Raw genomic sequence first — 19,488 nt, forward strand, 5'->3', positions numbered from 1 at the left:
CCAATGGTAATCTTCCAGTAGGAGAAGAAAGTCCCTTCTTGCAGCTTTCCGAAGAGCCTGAGGTTCCAAAAGATGCGAGAGTCATGCACCTTTCCCGACCATCCCACGCTGATGTCGGTGAAATGGCCCTTGTGATCCACCAGTGCTTGCAACACCATTAAGAAGTACCCCTTGCGGTTTATGTACTCTTTGGCAAGGTGGTCCAGTGCCAAGATGGGGATATGCGTTACATCTATCGCCCCACCACAGTTAGGGAACCGCATTGCAGCAAAACCATCCACTATGCCGTGCAAATTTCCCAGAGTCATTACCCTTCTTAGCAGAAGGGTTTTGATTGCTCTGGCTACTTGGATCACAGCAGCCCCCATGGTAGATTTGCCCACTCCAAATTGATTCCCGACAGACCAGTAGCAGTCAGGCGTTGCAAGCTTCCACAGGGCTATCGCCACTCGCTTCTCATCTGTCAGGACAGGTCTCATCTTGGTATTCCTGAACTTGGGGGGGGAAGGAGGGTGAAGGGGAAGCAACTCACAAAGTTCCATGAAAGTGGCATTCCGCAGTTTCGCAGCCACTGGGAATCATCCCATACCTGCAACACTATGAGGTCCCGCCAGTCTGTGCTTGTTTGCCGGCCCAGAATCAGCATTCCACTGTATTAACGTGCCCCAGTGCCGCCATGATATCCCAATTGCCACATCCCGTGCTTTCAGGAACGTCTGTGTCCATGTCTTCCTCACAATCTTCCCCGTGCTGGCAGCTCCTAGCTAGGCTCTGTACATACTGCAGGATAATGTGCGAGGTGTTTGCAATGCTCACAAAAGCAGTGTAGAGCTGAGCAGGCTCCATGCTTGCCATGCTATGGCGTCTGCATGGATAACCCAGGAAAAAAGGCATGAAATGATTGTTTGCCGTTGCTTTCAAGGAGGGAGGAGGGGAGACTGACGACATGTACCCAAAACCACCCGCGACAATGTTTTTGCCCCATCAGGCATTGGGAGCTTAACCCAGAATTCCAATGGGCAGCGGGGACTGTGGGATAGCTACCCACAGTGCACCACTCTGTGAGTCAATGCTAGCCAAGGTACTGAGGACGCACTCCGCTGACCTAATGCGCTTAAGTGGGGACATGCACAATCGACTGTATAAAATCAGTTGCTAAAGATTGACTTCTAATTTCGTAGTGTAGACAGGCCCTAAGCTTTACTAACATGGTGTAACTCTGTATAATTGTACTGAGAGATCACAGTGCAAGGTGCTATGGTTGTAGTACTTTTATTAACACTGTTTTGTTTTTAATATAACCCCCAATCCCCATCAAGGAGAAAAAATTTACTAACGTAATTCTTCAGGTAGGAAGTGGGGAGGCTGAAAGTTGCTCTTCATCAAGCCAAACAACAGATGAATGAATGACACATGGGATGGATTTAAATGGGAGACTATAACTTTATTAATTATACCTCAGAAAGGGACACTATACTTCCTTTCCCCTGCCCCGTCCCCCCGTTCTCACATGAGCCATTTACTGGTTCCAGTGAAGGTTACAGGGCTTCAATCAGAAACCAAACAGTAACTAAGAGTAGACTATCCCCGATCTACCCCATGGACTCAGCTCTGTTGTGAAACTTCTCTTCTCCCCTCCCACTTTCCCTCCGCCACCTAAAAGGGGGTGTGAAGACAGAGGCCACCAGGCGGTGGGAAGCAGAGAGTGCATCAGTCTGCGAAGACATCAGGCTCCTCCCTGCTCATGAGTGCTAAGTCCAACTGCAAAATGCCATATCTCATTTACCTCTGGGCCTTTTAGCCTTTACCCACTCTGGACACCAGATAAGGGAGACACCAGCAACTCACATGGGTACACCCCACACCCACCAGGCCTGGTACCCATCTCCTGCCTGACCCAACCCCTGGTCAAGGAGCCAAACGCCAGACCCAGCATTTGACAGATGAACTCCATCACACCTAAAAGAGCTCAGGACCATTGTATCAGATATGTCTGTGTTATCACAGTCCACCCCAACTTCCATAATTATCCTGGCTACCTCATGGCTCACAATTTTTCACATCCTGTCAACATGGGCTGACTCAGTGGTCCCACCCACCAAATTCATCTTGTGAACATCTCAAACCAAACCAACTGAGCGCAAGGCCATAACTGCAGAATCAGCTCCCTCTATATCCTAATCCTTAAATTTAATCCAGTGCAGTCCACAAAAATCATTTTTTGCCCAGGTGAATAAGCAGGACATCAGGTGAGTACAGCTCAGCCATCACTGCATGCAGCAGGGACATGAGCTGGCCCCAGCGCATGCCCCTTCTGCCATATCATCAAAGGCAAATGGCATCAGCTTTGAAGCTCAGTTGTGATACATATTCTGATGTGGCCTTGTGTGTTCAATGCACAACAAAATGCCCCCAGATACAAACATCAACCCTCCCTCCCAATGTCTCCATCTCAAGCAGGGATTGTATTCCGATGCACCCTGTGTCCATCAGCTAACCTTTCCTCTCTGGCACATGGAAGCTGTTCCTCACCTTGGATCCCTGAACCACAACTTGGTATATGAGGTGCCCTTGCAATTGTGCGTGGCTAGAGACTGTTTAGGCAGTAGGATCTGTGTACCCATCTGCCAGCCTGTGGGTATAAAATAGATATACTGCTCCCTCCAAGAAGTGGGACTTCCATGAGAGCTTGGCTGGGTCTCATATGCTATCCCAGCTGCCCAGTCCCCATCACCCCTTCTATAAGGCCCTGTTCCCCCTGCCACAGAAGCAGCAGCTCCTACTCTCTCCCCCTTAACTGCAGCCAACTGACTTCTGCCACCACTGGCTGCACAACCTCTGCCACCCTGTCTGCAGGGGCTGTGGAGACTACACAGGTCCATACATGTTCCACCTACTAGTCTGCCCCATTCCTCCCCAATGGGGATGCAATTACACACCCACCCAGAACAGAAGGGAAGACGGGGAAGAAACTTTCAGGCATGGAAGCTCCCTGTATCCTTGCCCCACTACTAGAGTAAGCTGCCACTATTGCTGCTAGGGAGGAAGAGGGGGGGGGGGGATGGTCAGTCCCAGCCCAAGACATGAGCCCATGTGGAGAAGATGAGCTTTCTGAATCAAAGTTCCCAGAATATAAAATCCTTTCAAGCCTTTGTTACTACTTGCCCAAAATGTGCTGGTTCTTTTCCCATGCCTCCTCCAGTGTTGTCCAATGTTTTCTTGCTCCAGATATGGCTAAACAGGAACTGCTTCTTTGCAGGTAACTGGAGAGTAAAAGGCTTTTGAAAAGCCCAGGCTATGTTAAATTAGCTGCCAGGTGCCCCTCCCTTGCCTATCAGCTGGCCCAATCCCCTTTGCCCCGGCAAAGCAGAGAACCAAAGGAGGGGAGTGTGGTGGGAAAAAATCGCCTTCTGCCATGTATTTTGGACTTCTCTCCTTCCCTGCTGTCCAGTCACAGATTGTCCCCTGCTAAAGATGGTGAAAGGGTATTTTGTCATGTCTGAGCCTATAGTTTAAATAGTCCAAACTAAATCCAAACAAAACAAATTTTATAGATATGTTAAATCAAAATGTATGCCCCCCCAGTCCACTTTGAATCTACTGGGTGGGAAATGATGCAAAAAAAAAATTAATTAAATGTAAGACTTCAGGACTTGTAGACAGCAGACAAAAGACAAACAGTCATGGTAAAGGAGAAAAAAATTCACTAGCCCAATAGGGATGCTTCAGGTAGGAAGTGGGAAGGCTGAACATTGCTGTTTATTTTGTCGTGCCTGAGCCTACATTGTCCAGCTATACCACAGACATTTTCTTATGGATAAATGTGTAGATGGCAAAAGTGTGGTATTTGAATGATAAATCCCCCAAGCACAGTGTTTTTAATGGAAACGCTATCACAATGCTGCCAGGTTCTACTTCAATAAAGCACTCTGAGTCTGTGTATCCAGTTGATATTGAGCTTGGCCTGGGATGGACTAAGAATCTCTCTCTTTTTCTTTTTCTTTTTTTTTAATTTGGTCTGGAAATAAACTACCAGCAGAACATATTCCTTTTTATTCCCAAAATCAGTACCTTCAATAATATGAATAATTCATTACATACTATATACACCCACACAAAATATGCATATAAGTACCACACATGCCTTGATTTACTGAACCGTAACAGAACATATGCCATAACTGCCTTAACAACTTTAACGATTCTGGAACAAGACTATGATATAAACACAGGCTAAAATGTCAGCCTGTGGTAACATTATTACTGACAATTCAAAGCACACACAGCTGACATCTGCATTTCCAAAGAGAAATCCCATCATGTCTCTCCATTGTCAGAGGGCCCTGCAGCCTAATATCTTGAAGTCTATACTAATGGACTAGTACATATTTCTCTTGACAGTGGAATTATGATTGCTGATATAAATTTTAAAACTTTATTTATTTAAGATATCTTAATGAATATATGTATTTAAATAAAGTTAATAAATGCGAGGGTGTCTTTTGCCCCCTAAATAAGGTCTATAACATTTCAACAACTTGGCAGTTGAATAATGCATCTTAATTTCTGTATTCTTCTTTTACAAGAACGGAAAGTAAAATATTTATGGAAATGAAAAATACCGTAAAACTTAGAACATTAAGGTTTTTAATTTCTAAAAAGGAGACAAATGGCAAGACTGCCATTAGAATTTGACAACACATTTTAAGATGAACATTTTCTAACCTTTAGCACTGAATCACTCAACACAGAGACAAGCTAATGGCAAAAAGCCTAAAACATTTAAAATGTTTTATATACTTTATCTGTGGTACCAGGAAGCTACAGAACATGAGATACTGTGCTCGAGATAAGACTCAAACTAATGTGGCACTAGAATTTATTCAATATTTATACAGTGTGCATTCATATCACAGAATACTGTTGTGAATTCTCCCATCTTGAGAAACAAAAACCCCTGAATAGAAGCATGTTACAAATATTTATACTCAAGAAACAAGTTCAGCAATAACTTTCATTTTAAAAGCAATTAATATATAATATTATAAAAATATAATATTATATAATAAAATATATAATTTGGTGTTTTACCTAAACTGGGTGTGTTGAACTCATTCTGTGGAAAGGGGAAAATTCCATTTTTAATTATCTTAAAACAATGTACTTTTCATCAAACTACCCCAGGCCTCCCACTGATGTCAATGGGAGGTTTGCACAAACATCAAAGGTAGAATGAGCCTTTTACATACAAACTAACCAATCACAGGCACTAAAATGTAGTTATCATTGAAATTAGACTATTTGTAAAGTAAAATACTAAATATAAGGCTGGCAGCATCTGGACCTTCCTTATCATTATTTATTTGCTAAGTCCCTTAATTGTTCCATACTGCATCACATAGTATGGACACATTCTCACCTACGACTACAGCCATTTTGGTCATTCGTTTCTCCCTCTTTCCCTATCTTCCTTTCAATGTTTCTCCTTCTTTCTTCATTGCCCTCATCACAGCAATTCTCAATGAAATAGTTAATGTTGCCATTAGACTATGGAGTTATTACACCTAATTAGACGAACGAGAGCTGGGGAGTTCCCGCCTCTCAGAACCATAGTTACTTTCAGACTGTTTTTAGACGCTGGAAGATGCTGCATTGATTCATCTTCAGTTCATATATAGCATGTCACAGGCACTTATTTTTTAATAAAAGCATCAACTCTGACATATTTATGTGTCCTTCATGATGTACAGGTTCTGCAACCAGGTGAGGGTTTGATATCACTCATCTAGAAACTAATTCATCAAGACCAAATAATGGAACAAAACAGCTCCACATTATAAATTACCTATTATATGGCTATCTTCCAAAGTCAGTTAAGAGATCTTAATTTACACAATTACCATTGGTTTGTAAGAACCACCTTAACAAGGGAGCAGCATATTTCACAAATTAATTAGGATAGACCAAAAAAATAAGTGTCGACTTGTAACAAGTATTTTTCATAAGGAATTATTTTTTAAACAAATTATAACATACTGAGCTTTTGGGGGTAAGGTTTGTATCACCTGTGTATTTGAATAGTACTTAGCAGATTATGGCAGCTACTGGTTTATAAATAATAATATAACAATAAGTCAATGACAACACATTCTCTTCCAAAAGAAAGCTGTTTGAGTTTTGCTCGCTTTTCTTTTTTTCTCATTTACGTCCTTTGTTAAGAAGGAAACATTTTAAAGCTCACCCCCCACCAGTCCTACACCAGACTATAAGGGTTGCCCCTCTGAGCATGCGCACACACACACACATACACACACTCTCACACTCAGTCACTCACTGTGCAGGAGAAGCATCTGCAGCTGTTAAGAGTCTCTGGGAATGGAGCAGAAGAGGCCATGAGGCCCTGCCCTCACCTTAGCAAACACTATGCTGACATTTGTAGACACTTCTGATCTAGACACTTGGGACCACTGAGTGCAACTTCTGATTAGCGAGATACATCATGAGAGAATTCAAGAAAAAAGTAGCACTCTAACATTCAGCCCAAGAGATGGGAACGGAGAACAAGGAGGCAGAATGTGGGGAAAGCAAAGACTGTATGAGAGAATAGGCCTGGATTAAGGGCAGACAGAGAGGGAGCAGATAAAGGAAAAGGAGGAAAGAAAAAAAAGTAATTGAACTAATAAGACATACCAAAATTCATCTTATTCATTTTGCTTTCATCTCATGTCCCTTTCAACATTCTCCATCTATTTGTCTATTTAGACTGCAAGCTCTTAAGAGCAAGGACCTATCTTATTGTGAAGTACCTAGCCCACTTTTACATGCATAATTAATAATGGTCTTTTTTTTTTAGAATGTATGTAGAGTTATAATAAATAATGCTGAGAAAAAAATCAGAAGGAATATAAAACCTTATGCTTTGGTGCTTAAGCCAATCTCTCTAAATATTAGGAATTTGGATGTACTGGAAGAATCTGCCTACTGCAGTCTTTCTTGCACCTTCCACTGAAGAATCTGGTGCTGGTCGCAATTAAAGACAGAATATTGGACTAGATGGCCACAGGTCTGATGCAGTATGGCAATTCCTATGATCCTACATAGAAAGGGAATGCTGCTAAAAATATTAAAAGAAAACATTACCAATCTATTTAGCTAGATACCAGAATGCCAAGTAATACCTCATAGGACAAGGGAGACTGTTGAAGAATTCTTAAATTTAAATAGACGTCTTCAGTTTTTTTAAAAAGCTAAAAATGTTATAAAGGCAGTGAAAACGTAGATTATAATCAAGTTCCAGAAAAAATGATGAAGTGCACTGCAAGTGTAATTACCTAATTAGCCTATTGTTCACCAAGACAACTGCCAAGAGGATGCAAAAAACTCTATAAAAACTCTTGGGACCTGATCCTTTCATATCAGATCTGCTTAAGTTTCATCCAGAGGAAGTTCGAGTCATAAGACTGAGATCTTCAGTCCCATCTGGACTGCCCTGATATTGAGTATTTGAACTTTGGGACTGAACCTATGGACTAATTCTAAAAAGACTCTGCAGCACTCAAGCTCACCATTTCTACTATGAAATTGATCTCAGAACTCTAGTCATACCTGTATGTATAATGATCTTTTAACCAATATGCTCTCACTTTTCTTTTTTAATGAATTTTAGTTTACTTAATAAGAGATGGCTGTAAGCATGTATTTGGGCAATATCTGAAATATTCATTAACTCGGTGGGTAATGTGTCTGATCTTTGGGACTTGCAGAACTTTTTATATGATAAACAAGAGTTTCAATAATCCTCATCATATTTGAGGGAGGGACCCCAAGGCTGGACTGCTTTAAGGGAACTGTGTTTTGGCTTTTGGGTAACCAGTAAGGTATTGCAGAAACTCTTTTTGATTGCTGGCTTGGTAAATCCAAGTATTGGAATAACCACCAGTTTTGGGGATTGTCTGCCCCATTATTTGCAATGTGCACTAACTGAGCAATCCCATTGTGGCCCCCCTGGGATCTCAGTCACATCATGTAGCAGAATACTATGTTTTTTGAAAACCCTTTAAAAGGGGGACTTGTAAAGGAAGAAAAAAAATATGGACTTTTTTCCTTACTTGTGATGTATAGAGAAGGCCTGATATTTTGTAAAAGGTCTTGGTTATGTTTTATTCTTATTTAAAACACACTAGAAATTCAGCTTTTCTCCTAGCAAACTCAATGGATGTCTGAAAAACTAGTAGGATGACATCACAATAACAGAGTGAAACCTGAGTAACTGAAGAGGAAAGGGATTTGTAGGTCAGATGCATAAAACTGATTTTTCTTTTTTAACATCTATAACTCAAACACCTGACAACAGGAGAAAATTACCTGGAAACAGATACAACACCCTCAAACTTTCTATTAGGATTCTAGATTCATAGATTCCAAGACAGGAAGGGACCGCTGTGATCATTTAGTCTCACCTCTTGTAGAACACAGGCTATAGAACTTCCCAAAAATAATTCCTACAGCATATCTTTTAGAAAAACATCCAATCTTGATTAAAAATTGTCAGTGATGGAGAATCCACCATCCATCCAACTCTCTCACTGTTAAAAATGTATGCCATGTTTCTAGATTGAATTTGTCTAGCTACAACTTCCAAGCATTGGATTATGTTATACCTTTGTCTGTTAGATTGAAGACCCCATAATTAAGTATTTGTTCACGCAAATACTTATGGACTGTAATTGAGTCATTCCTTAACCTTCTCTTTGTTAAGATAAATAGATTGAGCTCCTTGAGTCTTATTCCTATAAGGCATGTGTTCTAATCCTTCAGTCATTCTTGTGGCTCTCCTCTGAACCCTCTCCAATTTATCAAGATACTTCTTAAATTGTGGACATCAGAACTAGACAGCATTCCATCAGCAGTCACACCAATGCCAAATACAGAGGTAAAACAACCTCTCTACTCCTATTGGAGATTCCCCTGTTTATGCATCCAAGGACTGCATTAGCCCTTTTAGCCAGAGCACTGCATACAGAGCTTGTGTACAGCTGATTATCTGCCACAACCCCAAGGTCTTCTTCAGAGTCACAGCTTCCCAGGAGAAGATCTCCCATCTTGTAAGTATAGCCTGCATTCTTTGTTCTTAGATAAATACGTTTACATTTAGCCATATTCAAACACATATTGTTTGCTTCCACCCAGTTTACCAAATCATCCAGATTGCTCTGAATCAGTGACCTGTCCTCTTCCTTATTTACCTGTCCCCAATTTTTGTGTCATCTGAAAACTTTATCAGTAATGATTTTGTTTTCTCTTCAGATCATTAATAAAAATGTTAAATAGTGCTGGGCCAAGAACCAATCCCTGTAGGAATGATACTGGAAACACACCCACTCAGTGATGATTCCACACTTACAGCTACACTTTGGGACCTGTTGGTTAGTCAGCTTTTAATCCATTCACTGTGTGCCATATTAATTTTATATCTTTCTAGTTTTTTTTAAATCAAGATGTCATGTGGTACAAAGTCAAATGCCTTACAGAAGTCTAAGTATATTACATCAACACTATTACCTTTATCAAGCCAAACCTGTAATCTCATTAAAAAAAGATATCAGTTAGTTAAGCAGGCTCGTCTAGAGTGAAAACTTACATTGGCATATGTCATAAATATAAAGGGAAGGGTACACCACTTTAAAATCCCTCCTGGCCAGAGGAAAAATCCTCTCATCTGTAAAGGGTTAAGAAGCTAAAGGTAACCTCGCTGGCACCTGACCAAAATGACCAATGAGGAGACAAGATACTTTCAAAAGCTGGGAGGAGGGAGAGAAACAAAGGGTCTGTGTCTGTCTATATGCTGCTTTTGCCGGGGATAGAACAGGAATGGAGTCTTAGAACTTTTAGTAAGTAATCTAGCTATGTGTGTGTTAGATTATGATTTCCTTAAATGGCTGAGAAAAGAACTGTGCTGAATAGAATGACTATTTCTGTGTGTCTTTTTTGTAACTTAAGGTTTTGCCTAGAGGGATTCTCTATGTTTTGAATCTAATTACCCTGTAAGGTATCTACCATTCTGATTTTACAGAGGTGATTCCTTTACTTCTATGTACTTCTATTTCTATTAAAAGTCTTCTTGTAAGAAAACTGAATGCTTTTTCATTGTTCTCAGATCCAAGGGTTTGGGTCTGTGGTCACTTATGCAAATTGGTGAGGATTTTTACCAAACCTTTCCCAGGAAGTGGGGTGCAAGGGTTGGGAGGATTTTGGGGGGAAAGACGTGTCCAAACTACTTTTCCCAGTAAACCCAGTTAGAGTTTGGTGGTGGCAGTGGATATTCCAAGGACAAAGGATAAAATTAATTGTACCTTGGGGAAGTTTTAACCTAAGCTGGTAAAAGTAAGCTTAGGAGGTTTTCATGCAGGTCCCCACATCTGTACCCTAGAGTTCAGAGTGGGGGAGGAACCTTGACAGCATAGCTATAAATCTATGGGTGTGAAAACACAACATCCCTGTAAGATGTAGCTATGCCAACTTAATTCCCAGCATAGATAGCGCTACATTCAATGGAAGAAATTTTCCACCAATATAGCTACCATCTCTTGGGGAGGTGGATTAACTACAGCGACAGAAGAACCCCTTCCATTGCTGTAGTGAGCATCTGCACTGAAGCGTACAGCGGTGCTGCTGCAGCATTTAAGTGTAGACATAGCTTAAGTGTCCTAACTCTAACTCTCTAGCTCCCCATGGTGACTGCTAGCAAAACAGAAAAGACAAGGTTTCTGTAAACCTGACACTTCCAGTTGAAAATCAAGCAGGATAAACAATTAAAGAACATCCACAGCAAATTAAAAATATATCAGAGGCCTTCTTTATACAATTTCAAGAAACAAAAAGTGGGGAAAAACCACTTCATCTTACTATCCCCATTACTGGATAACCTTTAAAGGTACTCGCAAAAAGAAAAGGAGTACTTCTGGCACCTTAGAGACTAACCAATTTATTTGAGCACAAGCTTTCATGCGCTACAGATCACTTCAATTGGCTCAAATAAATTGGTTAGTCTCTAAGGTGCCACAAGTACTCCTTTTCTTTTTGCAAATACAGACTAACACGGCTGCTACTCTGAAACCTTTAAAGGTATTCATGGCACAACCACCCATATTTTAACAGAAAAATACTATAGTGATGCCCCTTCTCGTCTTTGTACTTAGCACAAGATCATCTCGTCTGGGTCAAGAGACCATTCTCCTATGGTAATGGTGTGTACAGCATTGCATCATTCTGGTAGCCATGCACTTGCCTGAGACTCAAAATAACTTAGCAGATCCACCCATCAAAAAATGCTCTTCTCTCCATGAAAGATCTCTCACGGGTTCAGTTCTTTAGAAATTTTTCAGAAGTGGATGCTCCCATCATGGACCTATTCACAACCAATCTCAACAACAAAAGTCATACTTTGTTCCAGGAGAGGAATGAGCCCAGGCTCCCTCTGAGGCATTTCTCATTCAGTGGCACACTAACATGAGAGTCCAGCGAAGGGCAACAAAAATGATTAGGGGTCTGGAACACATGACTTATGAGGAGAGGCTGAGGGAACTGGGATTGTTTAGTCTGCAGAAGAGAAGAATGAGGGGGGATTTGATAGCTACTTTCAACTACCTGAGGGGTGGTTCCAGAGAGGATGTTTCTAGACTGTTCTCAGTGGTGGAAGAGGACAGGACAAGGAGTAATGGTCTCAAGTTGCAGTGGGGGAGGTTTAGGTTGGATATTAGGAAAAACTTTTTCACTAGGAGGGTGGTGAAACACTGGAATGCATTGCCTAGGGAGGTGGTGGAATCTCCTTCCTTAGGTTTCAGAGTAACAGCTGTGTTAGTCTGTATTCGCAAAAAGAAAAGGAGTACTTGTGGCACCTTAGAGACAAATTTCATGCAGTTGATAGATTTCCACTCCATACGGCTAAATGCAGTGCCTTGCATAATGACAGAAATTTGATGAATTTCATCACATCTGATGAAGTGAGCTGTAGCTCACGAAAGCTCATGCTCAAATAAATTGGTTAGTCTCTAAGGTGCCACAAGTACTCCTTTTCTCCTTCCTTAGAAATTTTTAAGGTCAGGCTTGACAAAGCCCTGGCTGGGATGATTTAATTGGGGATTGGTCCTGCTTTTGAGCAGGGGGTTGGACTAGATGACCTCCTGAGGTCCCTTCCAACCCTGATATTCTATGATTCTATGCTCTGTGCATTTCCGCTGATCCCTCTAATCACCAGAGTTCTGTGAAAGATAAAACCGAACATGTCCCAGGTCAGCTTAATAGCTCTGGAAATGGGTATGCCAATTTTGGTACATGGAACTGAAGGTACTGACTTTTCTAGAAATTTTTTTTAAAAGGAGGGAAACATTTAACCTTCCCGCTTTTGCGCTTGAAAATCCTGCATACTGGTCATAATTAGGAAGTAGTCTTTAAAGGAAAGCTCCAGGGTAATTCAAAAGATAACCCAATTATATCTAATAGTGTGAAAGCACTGAAAGTATCAAAGTTTTAAACTCGATGTAAGGCAAATATTAAATCACTTAACAGTTGGTTAAACCAGTCAAATAATTATTTACGAAATTTACAGCTGAAGTACAATAATTTCCTTCTGCCCTAATGTGCGTAAGACTAAACTCTTGCTGGGAACTATCATTAAAATGGCAGCCTCCGTGGAGAGAACTCTGACCCCACGATACTAAGACATCATTTCTAGGGCTGTTGATTAATTACAGTTAACTCACGCAATTAACTCAAAAAAATTAATCGCAATTAAAAAAATTAATCGTGATTAATCGCAGTTTTAATCGCACTGTTAAACAGTAGAATGCCAACTGAAATGTATTAAATATGTTGGGTTTTTCCCCACATTTTAAAATATATTGATTTCAATTACAATACAGAATACAAAGTGTACAGTGCTCACTTTATATTATTATATTTTATTACAAATATTTTCACTGTAAAAATGATAAACTAAAGAAATAATATTTTTCAATTCACCTCATACAAGAACCATAATGAAATCTCTTTATTATGAAAGCGCAACTTACAAATGTAGATTTTTTTTGTTATGTATCTGCACTTGAAAACAAAACAATGTAAAACTTTAGAGCCTAGAAGCCCACTCAGTCCTTCTTGTTCTTGTTCAGCCAACTTCTTGTTCAGCCAATTGCTAAGACAAACAAGTCTTTACATTTCCAGAGATAATGCTTCTTGTCTACAATGTCACCTGAAAGTGAGAACAGACGTTCAACATGGCACTGTTGTAGCCGGCGTCACAAGATATTTACGTGCCAGATGAGGTAAAGATTCATACGTCCCTTCATGCTTCGGCCACCATTCCAGAGGACATGCTTCCATGCTGATGATGCTTATTAAAAAAATAATGCGTTAATTAAATTTGTGACTGAACTCTTTGGGGGAGAATTGTATGTCTCCTGCTCTGTTTTACCGGCACACTGCCATATACTTCACTTTATAGTAATCTCGGATGATAACTCAGCACATGTTCATTTTAAGAACACTTTCACTGCAGATTTGACAAAATGCAAAGAAGTACCAATGTGAGCTTTCTAAAGATAGCTATAGCACTGAACCCAAGGTTTAAGAATCTGAAGTGCCTTCCAAAATCTGCGAGGGACAAGGTGTGGAGCATGCTTTTAGAAGTCTGAAAAGAGCAACACTCCAATACGGAAACTACAGAACCCAAATCACCAAAAAAGAAAATCAATCTTCTGCTGGTAGCATCTGACTCCGATGATGAAAATGAACATGCATCAGACCACAGTGCTTTGGATCATTATTGAGCAGAACCCGTCATGAGCATAGATGCATGTCCTTTGGAATGGTGGTTGAAGCACCAAGGGACATATGAATCTTTACCACATCTGGCACGTAAATATCGTGCGACGCTGGTTACAGCAGTGCCATGTGAATGCCTGTTCTCACTTTCAGGTGACATTGTAAATAAGAAGAGGGCAGCATTATCTCCTGCAAATGTAAACAAACTTATTTGTCTGAGCGATTGGCTGAACAAGAAATAGGACTGAGTGGGCTCTAAACTTTTACAGTGCTTTTTTTTTTTGAATGCAGTTATTTTTTGTACCTAATTCTATATTTATCAGTTCAACTTTCACAATAAAGAGATTGCACTACAGTATTTGTACTAGGTGAATTGAAAAATACTATTTATTTTGTTTTTTATAGTGCTAATATTCGTAATAAAAAATATAAAATGAGCACTGTACACTTTGTATTCTGTGTTGTAATTGGTCCCGGGCTCCCCACAGCAGCCTGGGCTCCCTGAGCGGCTCAACCACGGCCTGGCTCTGGCTTCCCGCTTGGCCAGTGTTGGGGCCTCAAGGAAGAGGAGGAGCAGGGGCCAGGTCTCATAGCAAATGGGGACTAAGGCCCTCCTCAGCCCCCTACTGGGAAGAGGCTCGAGTCTCTAACAGGGACTACGCCTCGTGGAGGGGGAGCTAATCACCTTATCAACTCCTCCACTGTGAAGCTCTGCGGCTGCCTGAAGCTACTACATCCATGTTCAAATATGGGTGGGTATGACCCTCCCACTTTTAAAGGTGGGGGAGGAGCATGGCCCCCCTGGCCCAGAGCCCCTGTTTACAGTGCTGTAACTATGTTGCTGCAGCACTTCAATGTAGACTCTCACTACAGCAACAGGAAAGAATTCTTCCATCAATCTAGCACTGTGTACACTGAGGGTTAGGTCAACATAGCTACATCTTTCAGCAGTGTGGATGTTTCCACCAAAGGCGATATCAGCCATTAAAAACTACAAGTTTTCATCTTGTCTTCTTACAGCCTCCAAAATGTAGCCATCACAAACAAATTATCCAACCAATTAGCAAGGTGCATAATCTCTATTTAAAATTCAACAACCCTCAAAATAGTTGTTTTCTAGTGATTTTTAACATTCATGTCATCTTTCCTTTGGGATAATAAATATAATAGCACAATAGAAAATATCTGTTTTATTAATTCCTTCATGATGCCAGTGTACCATGTACCCTTTAAGAAGAATATACTCCTGGGGGGATTCTGTGTGACTGCGCGCCTGCAGAAAATGCCCCCACCCGCCCCCACAGAATTCCTGTTTCCCTGCAGAACCACAGGAAAGCAAAGGGAAGCCACACGGGGGAAGGGGATGATGATGAGTTAAGTTTTGGGGGGGAGGGAACTGCCTCCCTCCAAACAGAGGGGAGGCACGGAGGGCACACAGGGTTATGTGCCACTGCGCCATCCCCCACCCTCCCATTTCTGCAAGCACAGGACTGCCCAGTTGAAGGAGGCTGCGTCTCAGGGTTCAGAGAAGGGCAACTGAAATGATTAGGGGTTTGGAACAGGTCCCATATGAGGAGAGATTAAAGAGGCTAGGACTTTTCAGCTTGCCCATTTAAATCAGAAGATTCATAATTACCCCAGGCTACTTCCCTGTGACACACAGGGTCATGAACATTGTGGTGAATAGGATAGGTTACTAATCACAGTGTGTTTCCGCCCTATAGGACCACCCCGAAAGCAGATTTGACTAATCAGGGGAAGTTCTGTGGTTGGGTGACCCATCCACAACTGTGTTGGCTCTGCTGACTCTGCAGCTGAATGCCCCCTCTTGGGTCCTAGTGCTAGTCATGCTCCCCTTCTTTGTGCTGGGAGCCTTCCTGTTTTCTGTGCAACAGTGAGTGCCCATGGTGGAGGAAATGAGGAAAAGGGGGGAGGGGGAAAAGACAGTGGGTGAAATAGGGCAGTGGGAGGGGAATGTGGGAGTCAGGGGAGGGGAATGGAGAAGAAAAGGGGATAGGAGAATCGTTGGGAGAAGCAGGAGCCCAGCACGCAGCGTCCCCTCGACAGCAGCTGGGGCACCCCCATTAAGCAGGCCCATCGAACCCTCACCTGACAAGCCCTACCCCCCCCCTCATCTGGACCCGTTCAACGAGCCCCCACACACCCAGACCCCCACCCCACTGATCCCCAACGAGCTGCATCTGGACTCCCACCCCATCAGGCCTCACTCCCCCAGCACCCAGATCTCCCGCCAAGCCCCATCTCCCCACACCCAGTCCCCCCTGGCTGAGCCCCAACCACCTTCACCTGGATTCCCTGCAGAGTCTCATTGCCCCTGCACATGGAACCCCACAATGAGCCACTGTGCATCCAGATCTCCCACTGAGCCACCTGCATCCGGATTGCCCCATACAGAAATCTCTCACCCCACACCTGGATCCCCCCCCATACTAAGCACCTCCACACTTGAATCCTGCTGGGCTGAGCCTGCCCACCCAGATCTGGTGCACCTGGTGCAGAGGGGCAGGGCCCCGGGGTGTTTCTGAGGCAGGCCCAGACCTTGCACTGTGTCATGTTCAGGTCACTGCTGAGTCCCTGTACTGGGGAAAGTGGGAGCTTCAGGGTGATCTCCCACTTCAATGCAGCCAGTGGCCTGCCATGTTGGAGCCACATTTATTTACTGACAAATAAAATTTGCAAAATATTAAAATATTGTGGAATAATTTTTATTTTTTAGGTGCAGAATTTTAAATATTTTGATGCAGAATTCCATTAAGAGTAAACATATTTCAGTATCTGTACTTGATCTACTATACTCTGCTTCTAAAATATTATTGTCCTTTATGTGCAACAAAAGAAAAGCAGGGTTTGCACATGTTATTCAGTGTCAACAACATCTCAGTTTTCAAACAAAATGTAACATTTGACTCTTCATTTTGCAGTAGTATTAAACAGCTCAGCAAGTAGGAAAACAGGATGACAGTATGTGTGCTGTATTTTGGATGTACTTAAAACTATTTCTGAATGTGATTTTTCCTGATATCTCCCTTACATTCTATGAATACTCTGTTTCCCTGTAGTTCTTACGAAAAGGCCACAATTCAAAGGAGGTATTTTTTTCTCATTTTATATATAATATCTGACTAGCACTGACTGCTGACCCAACTAAAACTGTAATTTGGTGCAGATCAGAAAGGTAATTACATTTTCTCTTATGAGCTATGAGAAAATAATTCACTTTCCTCCCAAACTAAGTATCTTCAGTACAGAATAAGAATACACCTGAACAATCTGTACATCGAGGATAACTTCAGAAAGCTCATGAATATTTTGAAAGATAATCAACTGTGCTTTATCTGACTAAGTTAAAAGTTGCAAAAATGTTTGTAACAGAATTGTGACATACCGGGCACACTCCAGACTAACAAGCAGCTGCGTCACCCCTGCCCTGCAACCTTGGGTGCCTCACAATGCCTTGCTGAAGTAGCTCCCACCTGGGCTGCTCACAGCATGCAAATCAGACCCTGAGTGTCTGTGTGCAACTGCAGCCTGCCAGCCACACTTGGGTTACATTCTGACTCTCGCCAGCTTTGATTATACTGCAAGATGACCCAAACACACACCCCCTCTTAGATTTTCCCTCAGAAATGTATGTCCAGTACTGCCTAGACTAGGGGTTCTCAAACTGGGGATTGGGACCCCTCAGGGGGTCACAAGGTTATTACATGTGGGGCTGCGAGTTGTCAGTCTCCACCCCAAACCCAGCTATGCCTCCAGCGTTTATAATGGTGTTAAATATATAACAAAAGTGTTAATTTATAAAAGGGGTCCCACTCAGAGGCTTGCTCTGTGAAAGGGGTCACCAGTACAAAAGTTTGAGAACCACAGACCTAGCCCTCTCCTGGACAATACAAGTAATATTAAGTCTGTTATTTCTTTTTGCACACAACTTGTCACCCCAAATGGAGTTACCCAGACACTTCAATTTAAATACACTGGATTAGATAAAACAGTAAAACAAGTTTATTAACTACAAAGAGATAGAGTTTAAGTGAGTACAAGTAATAAGGCATAAAAGTCAGATATGTTACACAAGAAACAAAGACAAGACATTTATGAATACCTAACAAACTGTATCAGATTCAAGCAAGGTTTCTCACCACATGCTTCCAGCGGTATTACTGACCAAAGCCCGTACGTCAGGACCCAGAGTCCAGTGCTTGCTTCTTTTTTCTCTTCAGGTGCAGTGAATGCAGTGGTGCAAGTGGAATCCATTTCTTACCGGTATGGGGGGAGGGGAGGCACGTGACCTCCTAACAGGACCCTCCATGTAACTCCTCCCCACCCCGCCCCCAGCCCAGGGCCCCCACGCTCTCCCCATTCCCTCCCTATGATCCAGCCCCCTTACCTGGGGTTGGAGGATCTGTCCTCCTCCCACTACGCTGGAGACTTCGGAACCACAGCGGAAAAAGGAGCAGAACATGGGGCCGCTGGGAGGTCCCACGCCTGCAGCTGCTCCAGTGCAGCTGTACCTCCCCAGCCCTTCCACGCACGGTCTCCTCCATCTGTACAGCAGCGAGCCCCACAAGAGCACAGGGCGGGGAGGGGGGGCAAGGAGCTGGGAGCAGTCACACTGGAGGAGCTGCCAGCATGGGGCTGTCCTGTGGCCCACGTTCTACTCCTTTCCCCATTGAGGTTCCCGGCAGAGCCCTGCAGTTCAGGGCTCTCCCAGCAACTGCAGTGAGGAAAGGAGCAGAACGTCAACAGCTCCTCTGGTGGCTGTACCGCACCCAGCCCAGCCCCGATCCCCCAGCTCTGTCCTCTGGCGGGGCTGCTGCTGTACAAAGGGAGCCAGAAGAGATGCAGCCCCATGGAAGGGCAGGGGGCGGGGCTGGGTATTCTTTTCCTTTCTCCACTGCGGTTCCCAGGGGAGCCCTGAATCACAGGGCTCTCCCAGGAACCACAGCAGGGAAAGGAGCAAAACATGGGGCCACCGGGCAGCCCCACGCCCGCAGCACCTCCAGCACGGCTGTACCACCCCCAGACCTGTACTCTGGCAGGGCTGCTGTACAGATGGAGGAGATCCTGCGTGGAAGGGCTGGGGGCGGTACAGCTGTGCCGGAGGACCTGCTGGCAGCCCCACATTCTGTTTCTCCTGTCTCTTTCCATTATGCCGCACCAGCTATAAATATCTTGCTGGTATGGCGTACCGGACTGTACTGCCCTGCTTGCACTGCTCAGCGAATGCAATAAGAAAGGAGAGAAAAAGGGGTACCTTCGGATGTGTGTCTCTCCTTTTTATAGTTTCAGTCCCTCTCTTTTATTTGAAGCTCATGCTCAAATAAATTGGTTAGTCTCTAAGGTGCCACAAGTACTCCTTTTCTTTTTGCGAATACAGACTAACACGGCTGTTACTCTGAAACCAGTCCCTCTCTTGAAAGACATTTCCAGCTGGACACTAGGAGACAAAGAATCTATGTGGAAAGATGTTCCCTGCCAACTTTTACTCACCGGTTTGAGCCTTCTTTGTTTCCCTTTCTGCTTTATGTCTCTGTTTACTGCTTAAATGCAAATTAAACAGAGCGCACATTCCTTTGTTTAGGACAGACCTGTTTACCAACTTCTGTTTGGCCAGGACTATGGGATTTGGAATGTGTCAATAACACC

General features: G+C 42.9%; 1 protein-coding gene across 1 annotated transcript in view; it reads right to left on the reverse strand.

Moving 5' to 3' along the window:
- Nucleotides 1–19,488, reverse strand: part of RNGTT (RNA guanylyltransferase and 5'-phosphatase) — a 441,453-nt gene that overhangs the window by 247,557 nt on the left and 174,408 nt on the right. The window lies entirely within an intron of this gene.

The sequence above is a fragment of the Eretmochelys imbricata genome, chromosome 3 (genome assembly GCF_965152235.1).
Source record: "Eretmochelys imbricata isolate rEreImb1 chromosome 3, rEreImb1.hap1, whole genome shotgun sequence".
NCBI lineage: Eukaryota > Metazoa > Chordata > Testudines > Cheloniidae > Eretmochelys > Eretmochelys imbricata.